Source organism: Rhinatrema bivittatum, chromosome 3 (assembly GCF_901001135.1).
Source record: "Rhinatrema bivittatum chromosome 3, aRhiBiv1.1, whole genome shotgun sequence".
Classification (NCBI taxonomy): domain Eukaryota; kingdom Metazoa; phylum Chordata; class Amphibia; order Gymnophiona; family Rhinatrematidae; genus Rhinatrema; species Rhinatrema bivittatum.
Window position 1 is genome coordinate 243,068,778 of NC_042617.1, and position 25,134 is coordinate 243,093,911.

Genomic DNA, 25,134 nt, shown 5'->3' on the forward strand with positions numbered 1-25,134 from the left:
TTTTAGAGAGATAATTTGCATATGTTTATTCTCAGAGATTGTCTTTTTATGGTCTTGTTATAACTCTTTAATGTATTTCCAATGTATTTGAATTTAGTGGACTCAGTCAGCCTGTGACTAGCTACAGGACCCTGGTCTTAAACTACTGGTATTGTAATAATGTTTTTCCAAGGACAAGTAGGATGAATCAGTCACACAAATGGATAATGTTATCCAACAAAGATCTCTGTTAATTCTGTTTTTACTGTTTGGCACCTAAAGAGGGTTTCTTAGAATCCAGCTCATATGCAAAAAGACACAGCATCAAGCAGTGAGTGAAGGCTTCAGTATTTTATCCTCGCTCCTTTTCGTTGCTAGGATCCACAAATTGTGCCTGTAACAGGAGAAGAGCTTAGCCTCCTTTCCAAAGATCCAGCCACTTCAGTCTCCAGGGGATGTAGTCCATTGTCATCAGACTCTATCCTCTGATTACTCAAGAGGAAATCTCTTCTATTGATTCACTTTGTTGTTGGATTCAGCAGTATATGAAAGAGCAGGACAGGAAAATCCTCAAGGCCCTCGACTGTCACCTGAAGCAAGTGCCTGCATCTAGTGCGTTGTCACTATTTATGATGCCAGCTAAACTAATCCTTGAGACTTATACCCAGCATCGATCAGATTGGCACCAATATTGACACACAGTCTCTGCATTAATTCACTGTGCACTGAACTGAGGGAAGCTTCTCCATTGCTACAGCATGACATGACCCAACACCCAGACCTGGAAGACCAGTTGAAGCTGCTATTCTAGAATCAATGCTTAATCAGACTTATTTTCTTCTTCTGATTTCAGATTCTGAGTCTGAAGATTCTTATGATTTTATTCATATATCCGAAAAAGATTTTGTAAAACCTCCCCTCAGACCCTTCTTCCTTAGCCAAGGATTAGGTCCTTTCCAGTGGACCTTTCCTTCCCAAATTTTCTATAGAGAATATCTGCAGCTATTTTCTTTAATTTAGAGGTCAAGAATGAGTCCTGGGCACTATTTGATAGATGGTGTTAGGTGAGTCGATATCCCTAAGGAGTCAGTGGCAGTGCCTGTCCATCAACTTGTACAGGATGCACAAAGGGAAATGTTGTAGACCCATTTGTCTATACTAAAGAGAAAGTCACCCTGCACTTGCATTGCCTGTATTCTCCAGCTTCGTCTCCCCCCCCCCCCCCCCTCCGCCAGTGAACACAAAAGTTATGCATGTTTACAGTGAAGCCAAAAAAAAAAAAATCTACTATAAGAACAAAGTAGTAAGAAAACTAATATAGCATGCATTTACAAAGTTGCAGTGGCCTCATTTTAACTCAAATCCTCTAATTTGTTTTTGTCTGACTAGTAATAATATACATTAACTGTGTTCTCCTTAAATAGTCAAGACCCCAGCATCATATTTGAGGCTAATTAATATCCTAAATGAAACTTAATCCCACATACAACCACCTATTTTTATTCTGTTATGGCCATGGTATCTTAACTCAGAGCTTCTTTTATATGTGTTTATTGAACTGTCTTGACTAAACTGTAAACTGCAAGGAGTAGGGACTGTTTTAGTAGAGCACTGCATACATTTGATATGCGCTATACAAATTATTAATAATAATAATAGTCATATGCATATCCTCCCTTCTCTGCCAGGGTCTGAATGAATCACATAGTTGAAAGCATGACCGCTAGCTCCAGCAGGGGAGTAGGGAGGAAGAGACAGAGACATACAAGGCCAATACCATTCTCCTACTCCTGTTTGGCCAATAGGAGCCAATGAGTTGAGGGAGTCTGGGGGCAAGGAGATAGTGAAGTGGGGATCACAGGGTGGGAGAACAAATTGATTTGGGGGGGGGGGTGAGTGAACTAGGAGCAGTGGGAGAGAATAAGTGAGTGAACCAGAGTAAGTGAGGTGTTCATGGGGTGGGGAGAAGGAGTGAAGGGTTTGGGAGGAGTAGTGGAGCTTGGGATAATGAGTTATTGAAAAGGGGGAGGAACCAGAGTGAGTGAGAAGATTGGGTGAGTGGAGGAGGTGAAAGAGAGTGATCATGGAGGGGGGGAGGAGTTATTGAACCAGGGGAAGTGGGAGAGTGAGTGAATGAACTGGGGATGGGAGAGTAGCGAACTACGGTGAATGAGGTATTTATAAGGTGGGGGGAGGGAGTGAACTAAGATGAATGGAGGGATTTGTATGTGGAGGAGTAGTGAACCAAGGTGCTTGAGGGGGTCATGGGAGGATGGGAATGTGATTCTACTACTACACATCTTAGTTACACATTTCCTATACTTCACAGTATTTCCTAGTCTTTGGATGGACTTTTACTATTGTGTATATTCTCTTGGGAAGCAGGCGAGCCAAGCATCTTATGCAGATAGCTTTAGAATTTAACAAGGTCCAGTTTCTTCAGACAAAGGAACTCTTCTCCCTCCCACAGACTAATTCGATCGAGCATGTTTCACTACAAGAGAAAGGATGAGGATTCTTCAACATGTACAGAACATTCTGGTATCCAAGAAAACTGGAGTATTTCAATCCATCTTAAACCTAATGACTTTGAACAAGTTTCTCCAGAAGGAAAAGCTCAAGATGATTACGTAGGGCTGCATTAATCACCTTCTAAACAAGAGAGACTGGCTATGTTCCATGGATCATCAAAGATGAATATATCCACACAGATACTTTCCAGTCACAGGATGTTTCTCAGGTTTGCAGAGAGAAAATACTACCTCTAGTATCATATTACCCTTCGGCCTAGCATCAGCTTCTGCATATTTATTTATTTATTTGTCAAGTTTTATATACAGTCATTCGGTATTGCCATCATAACTGTTTACAAGGTTCGATCGGTATGGGATGAGTTACATACGAGAAACATGGATATAATGGTTTACAAGATTCGATCGGTATAGTATGGGTTACATATTTAAGAAATAGCTGGCCATCATCAGACAGCATTTCCACAGAGAATTGGGAGTTCATGATTCTCTATCTGGATGATTGGCTGATTAAGAACACATCTCAGCTGGGGCTAACAAATTCATGCGCAACACCATCCAAGTGTTGGTATTCTAGAATTCATTATAAATTATCCAAAATCTAAATTATACCTGTTAATTTAGTTGGAATTGTTGGGACTCTGCTAGACATGCTCAGGTGAGAGCCTGTCTTTCTGCCAAGAGGATTCTTAAATTAGCATCCATGGTGAAGGAAGATGTTTTGTTTTTGTTTTCTTTTTTTTTTTACTCTGTAGAATTCTTCCTTGGACATGAAGATGTTGATCTATATGCCATCAACAGTTCATATTACCTCTCTAGCATCTGCTGTTGCTCCTAAGTCCAGATTTCCTCCTCAGCATCTGTTTTGATAGTGTGTGTGTGCATCTCTTTGGGCAGATTTGTAGTCACAACCTCCAATTGTAGGTTTTTTTAATGGACTTTCTCACTCCCCTACTTCGATCTAAATATGCCTTATATATTGAACAACTCACTGTTAACGTCCTTCTCCTAAGTTTAGGTTGTTTTTAAGTCCGCTATATCCTCAGCCTTATTTATTTATTTTATTTATTTTTATTTATTTTAAATCTTTTCTATACCGTCGTTTGGAGGATACAGTCACAACGGTTTACATCAAGGCACATAAAATTTATGATACTGTGATTTGCACATTGACAAGGGTGCCATAAGGTTCGGTAACATAGTTAGTGATCAATAATGTTAAATGTAATTAAGCATGTCCATGTTTCTATCTTGGTTTTTTATTACAGAATTAGCTTTAAGATTGTGACTGGTCCTTTAAAGACTACACACTTAGTGAATACGGCAGTGTGTGTGGATGTTATATTGATCGTGCTTTGCTGTCCCTGGTTTCTATTCACCCTTCTCTTTCTGAAAAGCTTGTTTAAAGAGCCAGGTTTTTAAACCTTTTCTAAAGGTTTTGCTGTCTCTTTGTAGTATTAAATCTAGGGGCATGGAGTTCCATAGTATGGGTCCTGCCAGTGATAGTGCTCTCTCTCGTACCTGGGTTAGTCTTGCAGTTTTGACTGATGGAATGGTTAGGAGTGCTTTGCTTGCTGACCTTACGTTTCTGTTAGGGATGTGTACACGTAGGGCTGTATTTAACCAGTCTGCATGTTTGTTATGTATTAGCTTATGTATGGTGCACAGTGTTTTGTATTGTATTCTTTGTTCGATGGGAAGCCAGTGTAGTTCAGCCAGTGTTTCGGTAATGTGGTCTCTTTTACTTTTGCCAGTTAAGACTCTTGCAGCTGAGTTTTGCAGAACCTGCAATGGTCTTAGCGAGGTGTATGGGAGACCTAGTAGAAGTGCATTACAATAATCAGTGCTCGCAAATATTAATGCTTGTAGTACTGATCGAAAGTCGGCCGTTGTCAGAAGTGGTTTAAGCCTCCTGAGGACCATGAGTTTAGCGTATCCTTCTCTTACTTTTAGAGAGATGTGGTGTTTTAAGCTTAGTTCGGGGTCAATATTACTCCTAGATTCTGTACATTTTCTGCAAGTTTTGTTTGTTTTTTAGTGTGATTGGACTATGTTTGATTTCGGTATTTTTTCTCTCTAAGTGTAAGAATTCTGTCTTCTATATATTAATTACTAATTCCATTTGGTTTAGTAGCTGTTTGATGATATCTAGATACATGTTAGCTAAGTTTAATGTTTTCTCAATTGTATCGTCAATGGGTAAAATTAATTGGATATCATCAGCGTATATATAGTGTGTGATTCCAAGACCAGCTAGCAGGTGGCATAGTGGTAGTAAGTATATGTTGAAGAGTGTTGCGGAGAGGGCAGATCCTTGGGGGACTCCCGTTTGAAGGTTTATTTTTTTTGTCAAGAACAATATACAAGCAATTGAATTGCAAGGAACCATGGGGTAGGGAAGAAGCATAATGGGCTGTCCTGAAAAAAAAAAAAAAGATAGTGCTTCCATTTACACTGGTGTGGTCTCCAACTCAATCAGAATAACTGGACCGGGAGGTTGAGGGGAAATTATTACCTTCCTGCTTTGGAGCTGTCGAGAGGTGGGACCCCTTCCAGCCCAGCTGGATATTTGCTTTTCTCTTCGTGCACCTGCTTGTCTGAGCCAGCGCAGGTGAGAGGGAGGTCCTCCCGCCCAGTCGGGGCAGAGGACTTCCTGGTTCCCAACGTCATCAATGGGGACCAGGAAGGTTTAAAAACCGGCCCCCCTACGGTGCATAGCCGAAGTCGGTGCGCTGCCAAAGGGGCACGCGGCTTTGTCGGGACAAACGTTTAATCAAGCTGTCAGATTGTGCTGCAAGAGATTGGAACTTTAAAAGTGAGTAATTGAGCAATTTCCTGGCGTGTAGCAAGATGGACTCAGAACAAATGGGTATAGTATCCGCGTGCTAGCAGTTGGAGACGGATCTGACGTCAGCACGGGGTATATATACCCCCACAGGAAGCGTAGCAACTTAGTAATTTCCGTCTCCAAAGCAGTTTGGAGAGCCTGCACACTCGCTGAGCGTGATTTCCAAATCTACTTTCTATTTCTACTTTCTTTCAACTTCTACAACATCGAGCCCCGCACTCCTGCGGTGATACCCTAAGGTCCCTCCCCCAGTAGAGTTTCCCGGGGTGATTTCCGTGATCCCCCGGAGGTCTAAGTCCTCGGTCCGGTGGCCGAATCTCGGCAGGGACATAGCCCCCGGGCGAGGTTCGGGTGAGGCATACGAGGCGCCTCGGTCCCGGCATGGACAAGGCAGCGGGTGCATATCCTCAAACGCGGCGGTGAAGGTACTGGCCCTCTCCCCCCGCAGCCGGAGACAGCCCGGGTTCTAGCCGGGAAGCGCCGAGGATCAGGTAAGGCGAACATCTCTTATTTCTGGTCTCCGAGGTACAGAGGATCGGCGGCGTGGCACGCCGTGGAGGGCGCCATTTTGTGGGCCTTGTTCAACTATTGAGTGCCCGTAATAGGCGCGGCTCTATTCCTCCTGGTGCGTATATTGCCTTATTGCTGAGAGCGTATTGAATGCCACTGAGCGTGTATTGCTAACCGCCTATCGCTGAGAGCATATTGAATGCCATTGAGCGTGTATTGCTAACTGCTTATTGCTGAGAGCCTATTGAATGCCATTTAGCGTGTATTACTAACCGCTTACTGCTGAGAGCCTATTGCATACCATTGAGCGTGTATTGCTAAACGCTTATTGCTGAGGGCATATTGCATCCATTTGAGCGCATATTGCTGCCGCATATTCTTATTATTGTTATTGTGCGCCTGTTGTATTACATGCATATTGCTGCTGCATATTATTATTATTGTGCGCCTGTTGTATTAAGCGCTTATTGCCGCCGCATAGTATTCTTAGTGTGCGCTGTTATATTAAGCGCTTTTTGCTGCCGCATATTATTTTTATTGTGCGCCTGTTGTATTAGGCGCATATTGCTGCCGCATATTATTATTATTGTGCGCCTGTTCTATTAAGCATATATTATTGCCGCTTCTCATTCAGTGCATATTTTTCCATGGAACAGAACGCCTCAGCGGCGTTGCCGCCTGCCTCAGGCATTAGAGCCCTTCGCCTCTGCTCTGCATGCCAGCTTAGAGCCACGCACAGTGAAGAGCCAGACTCCCTATGTGCCCAATGTGAGGAGGCCGTGGGACCCTCGGGCCAGGACCAGTCTCAGCTTCGATTTGCTGACAGTTCCCCAGGGGCTACCCCGGATTTAGCGGGCAATCTCGACCAATCGGGAATCCCGGGGGATCTTGTACTCCGGCGATTAGAGGCTGCTTTCATTTCCTGGGTGGATCTCTTTAAGGGGATTCATGCTTTTGTACAGATGCAGACGGCTTCCCGTCCAGGCCCTGCGGTTCCTGCAGTGGCTGCGCCTGCGGCGGCTGCCGCTGCAGTGGCTGCCGCTGCAGTGGCGGCTCCCGCGGATCCTGTTCCTGGACCCTCACGCCCTTATTGTGAGCGGGTTCTCCCGCCATTGGACAGTCCAGATCAGTCGGACGAGGAAGTTTCACCGGATGAGTCCGAACTCCCGGATGAGGGGTAACTTCCCCCAGGGATTGAGCCTTATAGAACTATGAGGCGGTTTCTCCGATTAGTTTTAAATGTGCCCCATGCTAACTTCATGGAGTGCCCCCTAGTCTTTCTACTATCCGAAAGAGTAAATAACCGATTCACATCTACCCGTTCTAGACCTCTCATGATTTTAAACACCTCTATCATATCCCACCTCAGTCGTCTCTTCTCCAAGCTGAAAAGTCCTAACCTCTTTAGTCTTTCCTCATAGGGGAGTTGTTCCATTCCCCTTATCATTTTGGTAGCCCTTCTCTGTACCTTCTCCATCGCAATTATATCTTTTTTGAGATGCGGCGACCAGAATTGTACACAGTATTCAAGGTGCGGTCTCACCATGGAGCGATAGAGGCATTATGACATTTTCCGTTTTATTCCGTTTTATTCATCATTCCATTGGGCTTTTGATGCAGACCCATCATGTTATATTTCATTATTGCATTTTGTACTTCTATACAACCTTATTCCGAAAAAGCAGGAAACAAAGTGGTTTAAAACATCGATTTAAACACCGCACAATAAAATTGTTAAAATTCATTAATCCCTAATACTCTCCCACCCCTTACTTTCATTATGGGATTAATTGGATTGCCTCACAAACTAAAACAAGCATATCAATATATTCCTTTCCCAAAAACCTCACAGTAATAGCGTAAATTCCCTACGCACCCTAGGCAGATTGTAAACAGCTTAAGCACTCTGCCTGTTTGCTTCAATTCAAACTGACCTCTGAGAAAAAAATCAAAGAGGAACTACTGCTCTTGTACTATCTGCCTTCCACCTCCTGTTCTTTCAGTGCTCCCAAAGCAGACCCTTTTGGTGCACCCCTTTGGAGGCACCCCAATGCCAGCAGTGAGCTTTTGAGTTGGCCTGGTGGTATCAAGTGCTAAACTGGCAGGCTCTAGGGTTATGGAGGGCAGCAAACTGCCAATGCAGGCACTTAATACCACACTGTGGGGACACCTGATTGGGGTAGGTCTCAGTTTATCAGCTGGAGTGTTCTTAATATTATTGGAAGCTTCATAACTTTGGTAGCCCTTCTCTGCCATTTCAGTTTAGAATTTGTGGGGACATTTATGACCAACTCGCCATCTTGGGAAGTTATCATAATTACATCACGTTGCCACATTGCAATAGACTGCAATTCAAATTCAACATAACATCTCCATCCAGAATGGGTTCATTTCACATGCTGTGAATGATTTACATGAAGATGCTTGTGTTTTCTAATGGGATGCATTGTTTGGATTTCCTCTAACATTTTAGTTATTCAAGTTATTTTCTACTTTTATTGATATGTGATTGGAGTCATAAAAAATGTGCCTATCTTTCTTTAGTGTTAGAATGTTCTTGCATGCACCATCAATTTTACATACCACCTCATAAAGAATCATACTGTTTATTATTACCATCCTTTATTATTTCATTGCTTATACTTATTTCCTTTTACTTTGTCTATTGATATTTCTTTCACTAGTATGTTGATTGCTTTTAATGTGGTCCACACTGGACATGATATTGGAAGTTGGGGAATATGAAAACCACAACTGCTAAATAAATAAAATTGAATTAAGATTACTTTATACTTTTCATTCATTTTTTTATTTTGATATATTAAGCTATAATTTAGGTATTTGTAAGATTTCACCATTTAGTATTTACATTTAATTTATTATTTGCATTTATCTGTTGAGTTACTACATGTCTGTCCCTTCACTCTGTGTCAGCAGAGGGAATGCGTGTCATTCAGACAGATTTGTGCTATTTGAGTCATGCTCCATCTGTTGCTTAGCTTAGCTTTTCAGGTCCAAATCTATTGTCTGAAGACCTCCTTTGACAGCTCATGCTAGCTATGGAACTAGCAAAGATGAAGACTGGAAAACTGCTGAATTTGCTAACGGCAATGAAAGCAATTGTCGTCAATGTCTGAACTGCAGGCTGTGCAAGACATACAGGTCTCCAAGGACTCATAAAGACCTTCGCTTATTATTCACTGATCAATAACTAGAGACATACCATTGCTGAAGATATAACGTTAGCACAGCATCTCTAACCGCAGGGCCAAGTGGAAAAATTTCCATGAAGCAGCACAGAGTATACCCACACCCCTACTACATCATCCATAGCCAGGGAGAAATTTCAAAAAAGCTCCTCATCTATATATCACCCATGACTGTTACAGACATGCTTTCAAAAAGGTACAAGATAAGGAAACAAGACAGATAAACTTCTTAACTGCTGTGATTAACATAATGAAGGCAAGTATGGGTGCAGACTGTTCACCTGACTTCCTCACCCTTTGATTTATTTTCCTAATGCAAAGATTTGTTCTCATTACTATAGCATTTTTTGTTTTAGCCCTCTATTGTACCTCAAAAAGGTAACCTGATGTGTCAACTGCTCCTAGAGGTACTCCAGCAGGGCTGGTGGAAGCACTAGCCAGATAGGCAGCTCTCTTGAGCACCATCGGTGGGGGGTGGCAATGACGTAACCTTTCCTTTCCATCTGCACGACCTGGAAGAGGCCATGCTGTTCCCAGAAGATGCAGAAGAACAGCAGTAGTATCTGCCCCGGGCTGCACAGCAGTGAGGAGGTACAACAGCAGTAGCATGGCCTGGGCTGGAACAAGCAGCAACAGCCGAGCAGTGCAGTCCTGCCCACTCTAGAAGGATTAGCATCAGCCCCGGTCCCTGTTTAACTGTAGGAAGAGGAGCAGCTGAGGCTGCAAGAGGCAAAAAAGCATCAGCCCTCATGGCCTGAAGAAAGAGGAAAAGTACCATGGGCCACAGGAAAGAGGAGGCTGTTGCTGTTGGTCTTAGTCTTGTGCTCCTGAAGAAGCATCAGAGGTGGTGAGAGACAGCCTGTGTGTCTGTTTGTATGTATGAGAGAGAGCATGACTGGTGTGTGTGTGTATGTATGAGAGCATGTCTCTATGATTGTGAGAGCATGTCTGTATGTATGTGAGAGCATGTCTATGTATTTAAGAACGTGTGTGTATGAGAGAAAATGTGAGAGGGCGTGTGTGTGTGTGTGTGAGAGGGCGTGTCTGAGTGTATTAGTATGAGAGATAGGAGACAGTTTGAGAGCAACAACCCCTCTCTTCTCCCCCTGCTAATCTACGACAATCTCAGGGCGTCTGGAAATCCAAAGGACCCAGGTATGGACACCTGGGGATTTTTATTATTAATTTTAATTATTGGGTGCTGTATGTCTGCTGCTTTTAGTTTATTGGTATTTGTATGACTTTTAAATTACTGGATGATCTATTTGTCAGCTGTTTTGAAATATTTATTCTTTTTATTAGTATGGTTTTATTCTGTTAGTAATGTGTTTCTTGATTTTTGTGATTTGCTTTATGAGGAATGGTGATGTTTCTATTTTTGACTTCTTGTGGTTTCCAGTTCAGTTTTTGACTACACATTTCTATTTATAGTTTATATTGTCTTTGTTCTGTATTTAATGAAGAGCTAGCTGTGTTCTGCATGTGTGATCAAAGTGAAATACTCTGCGAGCCTGTAGTTTGTGTAGGGCTCTGTAGCAGCCTGACTTGTTCTGTTTTCCTGATAGGAGGCATATTGGTATCTTAGGGCCTGGTATAATATTTCCAGTGTTGCTTTTTCATAGTTAGGATTGTTACTGTTTGCATAATGGCACTTAGTGATGTTTTGGTATGGGAGGTTTAATATTGAAATTGTACTATAGCTTATTCATGGCTTTCTGAGGGCCAAGCCCATTCCCAACAGATATTACATAGGCCTAATAGCAGTTTCAAGTGTTCTTTTAACTTTTTTCTGCAGGGTTTTCCGGTTGGTACCTCGGCAGTACATGTAGATCTAATATGCATGATGTAGGTGATATTTTTACTTCAGAAGACTGTACTTTGAATGTTTTTTCATGAAAAATTATCATTCATAATTTTTGTTTGTGGAGATAGTGTGACCAGGGAATGGTGGGGGCAGCAAGCTAGTTTTGCCTAGGGCACCTTTGCACTGGCCCTGTACTCGAGCCATCTTAGTAATGTTGAAACCCTTGGAGTCTAGGATCTTGATCTTTGTGACCTTTCTCTGCCTTTTGCTCTTACCTTTAACTGTATTGTTTCATGTTCTTAATTTGCTTATATTTATTTATTTTTGAACTTTTCTATACCGACCTTCATGTTGAAAGTAACATATCAAATCGGTTTACAGTGTAACAACAATATTGCACAAGGCATAACATAAAACAAAAATTGCACCGGGCATTACATAGAAACAAGGGGTAACATAGAACTAGGAGAACAGAGCAGAACTGGCGAAGAATTAAAAAATTAGCAACAGATAACGTGAGGGTTAACAAATGATAAAGTGGAACGAATAATAGGGGACAGGGATGTCGATTAATCACAATGGAAGAGGGACCTGCAACCAACGTGTATGCAAATTAATGAAATAACCATAAGTACAATTATAAAGTCTGGGAGCAAAATTAATGAAATAAATATAAGTCCAGTTCAGATGGGGGGAAATCCAGAGCTATGTAGGGGTGTGTCCCTGTCGGGTGGGTACACGATCTTGTGGAGGGATGAGCTGGGGCATTCTTGAGAATCTATTTTGTACTTGTTTGTTGTCTGAAAAAATAAAAAGTTAAAACATGTCAGACTTATTTAAAGTTGTTCTATTAAGAGTGTTATGTTCAGCAACTTGGAAATTATTGGAACTGCCATCAGGGGGCTGACCTGTAAAAGAGGATGCGAAGGACTTGTTTTCCAAGCTAAGGAGACTTTTCTCCCTGCAAAAAGAGTCTTAAAAGAACTGACTCGGGAGTCCCGGTAAAGAGGAGGGACATGTCACTTCTGCCCCCACGAGACGCTGCCAATAAAACCAGGCTTGCAGCAGTGAGAGAAGGGGCTGACCCGTAAAAGAGGAGGCGAATGACTTGTTTTCTAAGCTAAGGAGACTTTCCTCCCTGCAAAAAGAGTCTTAAAAGAACTGACTCGGGAGTCCTGGAAGGAGGAGGGGCTTGACGTCACTTCCGCCCCCACCGAGACGCTGCCAATAAACCAGGCTTGCAGCGGCGCACAGCCGGCGCACTGCCTAAGCCGCGCGCGCCCCTTTGGTGCGCGGTTTTGGCTGGAAATTTTTCAAGAAGCTGTATTTTTTCTTTAAAATATTCTGGTCCTCTGCAAACAGCCCTCACTGAGAGATCATATGAAGTATTAGAAAGGAGATGGTAAGCAGAACTCTAGTATCTTGATTGATTTTGCATATTTCCACTTGAACTCAATGCCGCACACGAAGAGGAAGGAGAAGGTGAGGGAGGCAACCTCGAACCCACGTCAGCCTTCCCCAGTTCAAACGACGATAAAAGAGTTTTACTCCGTGGTGGGAAATGCCTCAGGGGAATCGGCTTGGCTACTGGATCAGGAGCAGAATCCAGAACCCTTCGATGAAACATCTTTGAGCCCTGGGGCTCCTGAGACACCCCCCCCCCCCTTTCCATGATAGATCAGCTGATAGTGCAGATCCCCTGAGACCGAAGTTGTCCCAGATTGGAGAAGTGATCAAGGGAGGAACAGCTGTTATAACACATGGACAGATTCAAGGCGAGAGAGTCTTGTCCGCCTTGAAAGAAATTAACATCGGGACATTGAGTGGAATAGGCAGATCTCTGCCATTGTCCACGGAAGGGGAAAGTAAAACAGATAAGGGTAGATTAGAAAATGTCTGACAGCTCCGGTAAACATACCAGAAATTACATTGTTGGAAAAACCAGAAGTCGTGACATTAGATGTATTGTGGAATGCAGTATCTGTATTTGAGAAAACAATTATTTCTTTAACCCAAACATTTCAAGGATTTCAAGATCAATCTTAAAAAAAAAAAAAAAAGAGACCATATAAGAGCCCTCTAAACCTCGAGCTCTAACTCCCGGCATACGCCCATTCGTACAGCGCCCGAGGTCTCCACTGCCATACGCCACCGTCGCAGACCTACCAGGGCCAGGGGCCTGCACCGTCCAGCCCACCCAGACCTCACTGAAAGACTGGCTGAACTTTATACGGGTCTACTCCTTACTCTCCACAGTTTTGTAACTATCCTCATTGCCCAGTTGATATAGTGACTCTACATAAGAACATAAGAAATTGCCATACTGGGACAGACCAAGGGTCCATCAAGCCCAGCATCCTGTTTCCAACAGAGGCCAAAAACCAGGCCACAAGAACCTGCCTCCTTTCCTTCATATTATAGCGTATCTACTCAGCATTTTAGATACTACACCTACTGTCTACAATAAGTAGCTACTGTCTACTGTCTATTACAATTAGTAGCTTTTGTTAATTACTACTTATTGCCATTTACTACTGTTCATTACTGTTTACTACTGCTTATTGCCATCTACTACTGTTCATTACCATTACCATTCCCTGTCCACCCTAACTGAATCCCCACGTGTCTCTCCCCAACTTCACCCCTCCAGTGAACCCGCTACACTTACCCCCATGGAGTCATACCCTATCCCACGCATTCACACTCCCATCCACAGACGCCTTCCCCTCAACTTTCACTACCCCCCCCACCTTGCAAATCCCTAATCCCCATTCTAATCTCTCCTCTTACTCAACTCCTCGGCCTCACCACCCTCTCCATAATACTCTTCAATGCACAATCCCTATCCAAAAAGACACCCATTCTTAATGACCTTCTTATCGACTGCAAGCCCGACATCTGTGCTGTTACGGAGACTTGGCTTAAAGACTCCGATACTGTCCTCATTAACCAACTCCTCCCCACCTCCTCATACGAATTCTTCTCAATCCACAGACCCAAAAAAAGAGGTGGAGGCCTCCTGCTAGTGGCCAAGAAATGTCTAAACCTCAAACCCATCGCCACCCCGCCCAGGTTAGAAATAGGAATCTTCAGGTCTGCCACCTTGCAAATCTGTCTGATATATGCCCCCCCCCCCCCTCTTACCTAGAAGCAAACCCTTCTCCCCTAATCGAATTCATTGTAGATTGGATGAAACCCGACATCCCCTCCTTCATCCTTGGAGATTTTAACCTCCATGTTGACTCCCTCCCTCAAACTACCTCGTGCGAATCCTTACTACAATCCCTACATGCTTTAGGATTCCAGCAAATCATAACATCCCCTACACACAAAGCCGGACACACTTTAGACTTAATATTCATCAATTCTGCTATCCGAGCCACCAACCATTCTACCTCCACCTCTATACCATGGTCTGACCACTTCCTGATAGAAGGCCTTTTCTCCATCAACACCCCTCCCCCTAGCAACAACAATAACAGTAAGACCATAATATTCAGAAAATTCCCCCCTAGTACCAACCTAGCGAATGCACTAACCACCTCACTACCCAACCTAAATTGCTCAGATCCGGATACAGCCCTTGCATCCTGGAATAACCTCACAGGAGACATCGCCAGTAAACTCTGCCCAGTCTCCAAAAAAGTTATAAGGAACTCCTCAAAACCTACCAACCCATGGTACACTCCAGAACTCAGAAGCTTAAAAACTACTCTAAGGCAAAAGGAGAGACAATGGCGCAAAGACCAGACCCCTCAAAACGCCGCCATCTTCAAATCAGCTCTCCACAGCTACAGAATCTCCACCCAAAAACATAAACGAGATTACTACGCAAAAAAAATCCATGACTTCAGATTCAACCCCAAAATACTCTTTTCCTACGTCTCAAGTCTTACCACTCCTATCCCTCCTACCACACCGGACTATGATGCCCCAGCCAAATGTGAGGAATTAGCCAACTACTTCAACAAAATCGCAACCCTCCTAAAGAGATTCCCCCCATCATCGAACAGTCCCTTACCCATCCTGCCAGCTCCTCCCACCCCCACCCAGCCTTCAATGCCCGCTCTTGACTTTACCTCCACCACAGAAATCCAATCCATCCTCAAAAAGCTCAAACCATCCTCCCACCCTGAAGACCGTATACCCTCCAAAGCACTACTAGCCGTACCTGATGCTATAGTCAAAGCCATAGCAGACATCAACTGCTCTATTGCACATGGGTCCGTCCCAGATGCACTCAAGCATGCAGTAGTCAGACCCCTTCTCAAGAAACCCTCACTTGACCCTAATGATCCCTCCAACTTCCGCCCAATCTCCAACCTCCCCTTCATTGCCAAACTATTGGAAAGAGTTGTCAACTCACAACTCATGGATTATCTTGAAGACCATCTGATCCTCCACCCTTCACAATTTGGATTTCGGAAATACTTTAACACGGAATCCTTACTTCTCTCCCTATCTGACCATCTCCTCCGAGGCATGGGTCAAGGCCACAGCTACCTCCTTGCCCTCCTTGACATTTCCTCAGCCTTCGACACCATCAGCCACTACCATCTTCTAACACGCCTGGAAAACATTGGCATCTCAGATCTGGCTCTTGCCTGGTTTAAATCCTTCCTCTCTAACAGAAAGTTCTCCGTTAAAATCAGGAACTCCACATCCACCCCTCAGCCCCTCCAGCAGGGAGTCCCCCAAGGCTCTCCACTTTCTTCCACCCTCTTCAACATTTACATCACCCCCCTATGCCACCTCCTCTCTGACCTTAAACTTAGGTTCTCCCTTTACGCTGATGACGTTCAGATCATCATCCCCATACTGAACTCTATCACTGATGCCCTAGAACATTGGGAGAAATGCCTCACAGCCATTAACTCCCTTCTCACTAATCTCCATCTTGCTATCAATACAAACAAAACCGAGCTTCTACTCATCTCCCCCCACTCATCATCTTCCCCTCCTCTGCCTAATTCTACCAAACTCAACCTCCCCTTAACTCAACCCTTTGTGAGGGACCTCGGAGTCATCCTTGACCATCATCTAAGTATGAAGAACTACGTAAACTCTATACTCAAAGCCTGCTTCTTCAAACTTAATGTGCTCAAAAAACTTAGACCCCTCCTACACAACCAAGATTTCCGTACAGTCATCCAGGCTACCATTACATCCAAATTAGACTACTGCAATGCTTTACTCATTGGGCTCCCCTACTCTACCATTAAACCTCTACAAATGTTACAACATGCGGCAGCGAGACTCATTGCAAACTCCCGCAAATATGATCACATCACCCCCATACTCAGAGACTTACACTGGCTCCCCATAGCATCACGTATTATCTACAAAACACTCACCACAAAGCTATCCATACGCACAACTCCAACTGGTTAGACCTCCCTTTTACAACTCCTAAGTCCAATCGACCCACCAGAACAACAAAATCTGGCACCCTACTTGTGCCCTCCTTGAAAACAGCCCATCTCTCCTCCACACGCGACCATGCTCTCTCGATTGCCGGTCCCACTCACTGGAACACATTACCGCCCGACATACGCCTCGAACCATGTTTGAACAACTTCAAAAAGAAATTGAAAACATGTTGTTCAACCAAGCTTACCCAGAATAAAAAAAAAAAAAAAAAAAGGGCCAACAATCCGTGCCAAAGTAGACCACACTACATCTACTCTTTTTCTTCATATTGAGGAACTATGTTTTATACTCCCTCTCCTCACTTCGAGGAACTTCGTTTTGTTATCCTGTCTTTTCTCAGCTGCCTTTCGTTACCCCCTCTCCCAGTTTTGACTTCCCTGTTAAAATGTAATTTTCCAAACGTAACCTGTTTACTGTAAACTGACATGATGTCCACAACTAATGCCGGTATATAAAAATGTTTAAATAAAATAAATAAATAGTGTTACTTCACGACATGCTGCAGCACTGAAAGCCCCAGCAGCAGTGCGGGCCGACGTGACCCGAGTAAAGCCCTGCCCCTCACGGCGCGTCTGATTTCAACCCGGAAGTTCCCGCATTTGCGCGGGAATTTCAAATATTTAAAGAGCTGAGCCCAGCACAATCTCGCCTCAGCTACAGGCTTGCTTGTGCTGGTGCTCCTGTTTTATTTTTTGCAGTTTTGCCTGTCTTTCGACCTCAGTGTTGCCTGGACTTCTCTGTTTGCTGCCTGCCTGTGACCTCGGAGTGCTGCCTGGACTTCTTTTATTACTACTTGTCCGACTCCTGGATTGGGTCTAGGACTCTTCGGCCTTTTACTGTTCAGGGACCGTAAAGACACCTCTCGCTAACGCTTCTCCCTTGTTCTACCATCCCCTGAAGGTAAGACCTCTGTCTACTGTGGATTCACATATAAAATCATAAGAGATAGCTGAGGCCATGGATCCTGTAGACCTTTCAGCCCTACAAGCCATTCCTGGATTAGCGACACGTATTCAGCAACAACAATGAGCATTAGATCAAGTTATGGGAGTATTGGAGAGATTGGTGGTCCGAATGGATGCCCTCTCGGTGGTTGCTTCAGCAAGCTCAGTTCCCTCAGGAACTGCTCCTCCCATACGATTGCAACCTCTGCCACGTTTTAATGGAGATCCTCAACAATGTCGTGGCTTTTTAAATCAATGTCTGATGCATTTTTCACTCCAAGCAGCGTCATTTTCTACAGATCGAACCAAGGTCACTTTTATTTTATCTCTATTGGAAGGACCAGCATTGCCTTGGGCTTCTCCCTTTTGGGAGAGAGAGGATCCTTTAATGGACTATTTAAAACTATTCCTGAAGGATTTCCGCTTGATATTCGATGATCCGGGTCGTACTACTTCTGCAGCCTCTGACTTACTACAAATCAAGCAAGGAACTCTATCAGTAGGGGAATATGCCGTCCAGTTTCGAACCTTAGCAGCTGAACTACGCTGGGGTAATGACAGTCTTACCACCATCTTTATTTATTTATTTATTTATTGTTTTTGTTATACCGAGTTTCATGATAGGCATCACATCAACCCGGTTTACAAATAACAAGGAGTGTAAAGCATAACGTAAATTAAAAAACTATTTTCAATAAGAACCTTGAACTTTAAATACAGTGAATCAGAAAAAGGGAAAGGGAAAGTTACAAAAAACAAGGAAAATAAACTTGGGATGGAAGGGGAGAAATTGAACAGCACAATATTTACATTTCAGCCTATTGATACATTAGAATAGCAAGTGAAAAAATAAGACTATGAAACGGTACATAGGTAATCAAATGAATAAATATGACACAGTTGTGAATGGTAATAGTATGATAAATATTCAGCAGGAATTAGTGAGAGAGGGTTTGAGGTTGGTTGATTCGTGTTTACATTCCATTATTGCATACGAGTTAGTGCTAGTGAGAGGAGGTTTTATTCAAGGCTTGGAAATGCTTTTTTGAAAAGCCAAGTTTTTAGTCTTTTCCTAAATGTTAAAGAGCATGGCTCTTGTCTCAAATCAGGTGGGATCGAGTTCCAGAGAGCTGGACCTGCTGATGAGAAGGCTCTGAGACTCAAGGATTTATGTTGGTAGGTTTTGGCCTTTGGAATTTGGAGTGACTCTTTGTAGTGTTCCCTGATAGGCCTGGCGGAGGTGAATTTTTTAAGTGGTATTTGTAGGTCGAGTTGCGTGTGTTGGTTGATAGTTTTGTAAATGATGTTAATGGTTTTGTACTTGATTCTATAGTGGATCGGAAGCCTATGGAGGTTTTTGAGAATAGGTAAAATGTGGTCAGTTTTCCTGGAATTTGTAAGGACTCTGGCTGCAGAGTTCTGAACCATTTGTAAAGGTTTGGTGTAAGAAGCTGGGAGGCCTAATAGTAATGAGTTGCAATAATCTAGTTTGGAAAAGATTATTGCTTGCAAGATTGTTCTGAAGTCCTGAGTGTGAAACAGCGGTTTTATTCTTTTCAGGATATGTAATTTGTAGAAGCAATCTTTGGTGGTTTGGTTAATGAATGTTTTGAGGTTGAGACGATTGTCTAGGATGGCTCCTAAGTCTCTTACGTGGGTTGTTTGAAGGAGTGTGGGTGGTTTAGGAAGTGTGTTATTGTTTTCCGGTGATATGAGCAGGAATTCTGTTTTCGAAGCATTGAGTACAAGGTTTAGACTGTTGAGGAGAAGTTTAATTTCTAATAGGCAACTGTCCCAGTATTCCATTGTTTTTTAGATTGATTCTTTTATAGGGATTACGATCTGTACGTCATCTGCAAAAAGGAAATGTTTCAGGCTTAATTTTGTAAGTAGTTGGCAGAGTGGTAGCAGGTAGACATTGAAAAGGGTGGGTGAAAGTGATGATCCTTGCGGCACTCCTCTATTAGAAGGGTGGTATTGGGATTCTTTATTATGAATTTTGACTCTGTATCCTCTGTTTTCTAGAAATGTTTTGAACCAGTTTAGTGTGGCACCTGTTAAACCAATGTTTGCCAGCTGTTTTAGAAGAAGGGCGTGGTTGACGGTGTCATAGGCCGCCGAGAAGTCAAGGAGGATTAGTAAATATGCTTGGCCTTTATCAATACCAGAGAGTAGGTAGTCCATGAGTGAAATTAGTAGCGTTTCGGTGCTTGCGGCTTTGCGAAAACCATATTGGTTTGGGGACAGAATACTGTGGTCCTCTAGGTAGTTGGATAGTTGGGTGTTTACCAGTTTTTCCATGATTTTAGCTATAAATGGTAGGTTGGAAATAGGGCGGAAGTTGTTGGGATCACATGCATTTAGATTTGGTTTTTTTAGCAGTGGCTTGATTGAGGCAGTTTTTAGGTCATCTGGGTAGATGCCATGTGATAAGGAGCAGTTTATAATATCTGCTAGGGTTTTTGCTATTGTGTCCGGGATAAGAAGAAGCATTTTGGTAGGGATTGATCAAATGGGTGTGATGACTGTTTCATTCTTTTTAATACATTTTGTATCTCTGTGATTGTGATGGGTTCAAAGGCATTAAGCTGGATGTCTTTATTTTGGGGAAGATATGTGTTATCTGGAGACGTAGTGTTTGGAATCAGCTGATTAAGGAGATCAGATATTTTTTTGTTAAAATGAAGAGCCAATTCGTCTGCTTTAGTCTGGGCTTGTTCGGGTGGTATATCTGGAGTGATAGGTTTTATGAGGCTGGAAACGAAGGCAAATAGAGCTTTTGAGTCAAAGCTGAGATGATGAACCTTTCGGGCATAGTAGTCTCTTTTGTTTTTCAACGTGGTACTTTTGTACATCTTCCGACAAGATCTTTCCGAAGCCATTAAGGATGAACTTGCAGGCCGAGAGATTCCAGAATCCTTAGAGGAGTTAATCCGCTTGGCTATTCGACTTGATCTTAAATTTCAAGAAAGATCTCTGGAACGGGCCATTGCCAGACGACCCATTTGACTGGCACCCTCCTTTCAGAGACCCTTCATGGCTCCAAGGACTCCAGAACCTCAAGTATCCAGTGAGGAACCTATGAGGTCGACCATTGTCATTTAACCTCCGAGGAACGTCGGCGAAGAAGAATGAATAAACTTTGCCTGTATTGTGCCGGCGCTGGACATTTTATCAATAAATGTCCTAACGAGTTGGGAAACTCCCGGACCTAGGGCTGGTAGGAGAGGCCTCCCTGGGTCATGCCATTCCTCTCCACAAATCTTAATTCCAGTCTCTATAACTCTCCATGATGACACATTTCATTTGCAAGCCTTCTTGGACTCAGGAGCGGCGGGTAATTTCATCGAGGAAGGAGTAGTTTGCCAATATCAAATTCCCACGGAACCATTAGTGGTTCCACTTATGGTGTCATCCGTTTCGGGGCAACCGCTGGCGAAGAAAATTTTTCATATCACCAAACCGGTTACTTTCAACACTGGAGTACTACATCAAGAGACTATTCAACTATATGTTCTTCCCTCTTCAGTCAATCAAGTGATCCTTGGATTACCCTGGCTAAGGATCCACCAACCCCAAATTGATTGGGGTACCTTACAACTGACCAGATGGAGCACACATTGCCATCAAAATTGTCTAAAACAAATCCGTCCCGTCAGGCACACTATCTCTTGTTCACTAACCACACCATCCGCATTACCCCAAGTATACGCTGAATTCAGGGACGTTTTCAGCAAAAAGCAGACAGAGATTCTACCACCTCACCCGCACCTATGACTGTGGGATAGACTTAATACCAGATAAGGAACCTCCCAGAGGTAGGGTTTATGCCCTATAAGAACCCAAATCCGAAGCCATGAAGCAATACATTCAGGAGAACCTGGCCAGGGGCTTCATCAGAAACTCCTGTTACCCAGCTGGGGCAGGATTCTTTTTTGTGAAAAAGAAAGATGGATCTTTACGACCTTGTATCGATTACAGAGGACTCAATAGCATCACCAAGAAGAACCAATACCCTATTCCACTTATTTCAGAACTTTTTGACCGTCTGAAAGGAGCACAGATATTTACCAAACTTGATCTTCGAGGAGCATACGACTTAATCAGAATACATGAAGGTGACAAATGGAAGACTGCATTTAATACTCGAGACGGTCATTATGAATATTTAGTTATGCCATTTGGGCTATGTAACGCTCCAGCAATATTTCAAAATATGATAAATGACATTTTCAGAGACCTCCTTTACTCCCATGTCATCGTATATCTTGATATATTAATTTTTTCCAAGAACGAGACGCAACACCAAATTAATGTCAAACAGGTCCTCCAACGACTGCGGGAGAACAGATTGTATGCAAAATTGGAGAAATGCCCCTCTCTTCAGCAACATTTACCCTTTTTAGGGTATATTGTAACTCGAACAGGTCTTCGCATGGACCCTGAGAAACTCAAAGCAATTCTGGAGTGGCCCCAACCGGTGGGGCTCAAGGCTTTGCAATGATTTTTGGGATTTTCTAATTATCGCAATTTATTTCCAGATAATCTACTTTAGTAGCACCATTGAATGCCCTAACCAAGCGGGGAGCTCCGAAATTGGGTTTGGCCTCCTGAGGCTATCCAAGCCTTTCAATTCCTAAAGAAAGAATTTGTAAAAGACCCATGTTTACAACATCTTGACCCTGAGAGACCATTCATTCTGGAGGTTGATGCGTCCACCCTAGGTGTTGGGGCTGTTCTCTTACAGCCCTGTGAGTCCGGAGGGTTATGCACTTGTGCATATTTTTCCAAAAAATTCTCCCCTGCAGAAAAGAACTATACCATCGGGGAACGAGAACTATTGGCCATCAAGAAGGCACTTAAGGAATGACAACATCTTCTGGAGGGGGGGCCAAATTTACCATTAACATTTATACAGATCACAAGAATCTGGTCTGTGTCTCATGCTTAGCACTTAAATCCAGGCCAAGCCTGTTGGGCCCTGTTTTTCAGTAGATGCGACTTCAAACTACATTTTCGACCCTCTGAAAAGAACATACGTGCCGACGCCTTATCTAGGAGTTTTCTTCCGGATGACACTCCTGAAGCGCCCAGGCATATTATCGACCCAGCTCAAATAATACTAGCAGCCACTTCAACTGTTCCTGTGGGCAAAACAGTAGTACCCAAACATTCAAGACTACAAGTATTACGTTGGGCCCATGATTCTGTCTTTGCCGGACACCCTGGCAGACTTACAACTATGAATCTGCTGTCCCGTCATTATTGGTGGCCACAGTGGGCAACTGACGTCAGAAGATATGTTGAATCCTGTCCCATTTGTGCTGCCCAAAACACATCAAGACAGCGACCTAGTGGATTATTACAGCCTCTTCCAGTTCCAGATCAACCATGGAAACACATAGCAACCAATTTTATTACAGATCTTCCTCCCTCTGAGGGTAATTCCGTTATTTGGGTCGTCATTGATCGATTCTCCCGGATGGCACACTTCATCCCTCTGTCTGGATTACCCTCTGCACCAGAGTTGGGCCAATTGTTTCTTCAACACATCTTTCGAATCCATGGTCTGCCTTCCAGTATCGTATCTGACAGAGGAGTGCAGTTTACGGCATGATACTGGAGAGAGCTCTGCATAAAGTTTAGGATAGATCTAAACTTTTCTTCCGCTTGTCATCCACAATCCAATGGACTAACTGAACGGACTAATCAAACACTTAAAACATTTTTACGTTGCTATGTCAACCAACGTCAGGACGATTGGGCATCTTTATTGCCCTGGGCAGAAATGTGTCACAATAATCATGTTACTCAAGCTGTCTCCCAAAGACCAGGAAGAAAGGTGATTCCTCACCTTTCTTCCTGGTCTTTGGGAGACAGCCACAGATTCAGCTTCCCTTTCTTACCTCTTCTGCCTGTCCGGCAGTAGACCGAATGGCTTGGTCCTTGACAACTTTATGGGAGAAGACTCAGGTTCTATTACAACAAGCATCCAGCAAAATGAAGGTACAAGCTGACAAAAGGAGAAGGGAATCCCTGCTTAAACCGGGAGATTTGGTGTGGTTTAGCACACGATATATTAAATTATGCACTCCCTCCCTAAAATTTGCACCTCGATTTATTGGACCCTTTCCGATCGAGAAGCAAATAACTAGGGTGTCCTTTAAACTTCTGCTACCCCCTACTTTACACATTCATGATTTGTTTCAAATCTCATTACTGAAACCAGTGATCCTATCTTGGCCATCTAGGAGGCATAAGCAGACAACCCCATCCGTCATTCCAGATGGTTCCCAATATGAAGTTAAGGAGATTCTGGAATCCTGACGATCAAGGGGTATTTTACAATATTTAATCTTCTGAAAGAATTATGGCCTGGAGGAGAATTCATGGGAGCCAGTTGATAACATATAGGCTCCTCGCTTAATCAAGGATTTTCATAAACGTTTTCCTCGGAAATCTCGCCCTCGGGACAAGAGAGAGGGCCTTTACGGGGGAGGTACTGTTACCTCGCGACATGCTGCGGCACTGAAAGCCCTTGCTTCCACGTCTGTTCGACGTCTCCCAGCAGCAGCGCGGGCCGACGCGACTCGAGTAAAGCCCCGCCCCTCACGGCGCATCTGATTTCAACCCGGAAGTTCCCGCGTTTGCGCGGGAACTTCAAATATTTAAAGAGCTGAGCCCAGCACAATCTCGCCTCAGCTACAGGCTTGCTTGTGCTGGTGTTAAGAACATAAGAAATTGCCATGCTGGGTCAGACCAAGGGTCCATCAAGCCCAGCATCCTGTTTCCAACAGAGGCCAAAACCAGGCCACAAGAAGCTGGCAATTACCCAAACACTAAGAAGATCCCATGCTACTGATGAAATTAATAGCAGTGGCTATTCCCTAAGTAAAATTGATTAATAGCCATTAATGGACTTCTCATCCAAGAACTTATCCAAACCTTTTTTGAACCCAGCTACACTAACTGCACTGTTCCTGTGTTATTTTTTTGTGGTTTTGCCTGTCTTTCGACCTCGGAGTGTTGCCTGGACTTCTCTGTTTGCTGCCTGCCTCTGATATTAGATTGGACCTGGACTTCTCTGTTTGCTGCCTGCCTCTGATATTGGATTGGACCTGGACTTCTCTTATTGGGTCTAGGACTCTTCGGCCTTTTACTATTCAGGGACCGTAAAGACACCTCTTGCTGACGCTACTCCCTTTTTCTACCATCCCCTGAAGGTAAGACCTCTGTCTACTGTGGATTCACATACAAAATCATAAGAAATAGTGAACCCAGTAGTATTATCTAATTCTATTAAGATACAGGAATTAGACTCCCAAGTAGTACAGATGAAAGAAATTCAGGTTAGCCTGATTCAAGGGGACTCTAGAACAGATAAAAGAATTGAGAATCTGGAAAATAGCCTCAGATATAATAATCTGAGAATGATACATTTTCCTAAATGCAAACTTATTTCCCCCAAAGAACAACTAAATAAATACTTATGGGAAGTGTTACCTTTTCCCTCAACTAATATGCCTATGACAACGAAAGTATATTTCTTACCTGATATAGTAAAAAGAGGAGATAGGGAAGAAGAAAGAGCTACTCCTAAGAAAAATTTGACGATATTGTCACCTTTAGAGGATTTTATTGGGGTTTTTAGAAACCTTTCAAGAAGAGCAAATAGAGAGAACAGGAATATTATTAGTAACATTTACTACACCAATGGAAAGAGATAATGTTCTAAGAAATTTTCTTAGGAATAGGAATAAATTGTATTTGGGAGAAAGGATATGGGTATATCCAGATATTAGATCTACACAAATACGTAGAAGGAATTTTTGAATTTATGTTCCAGAGCCTGAGCTTTAGGCACACAAATATTGATAAA

The 25,134-nt window shown here is 43.2% G+C and overlaps 1 protein-coding gene across 4 annotated transcripts in view; it reads left to right on the forward strand.

Moving 5' to 3' along the window:
* Positions 1 to 25,134, forward strand: part of SOS1 (SOS Ras/Rac guanine nucleotide exchange factor 1) — a 1,044,495-nt gene that overhangs the window by 625,989 nt on the left and 393,372 nt on the right. The gene's annotated exons all lie outside the window — the stretch shown is intronic.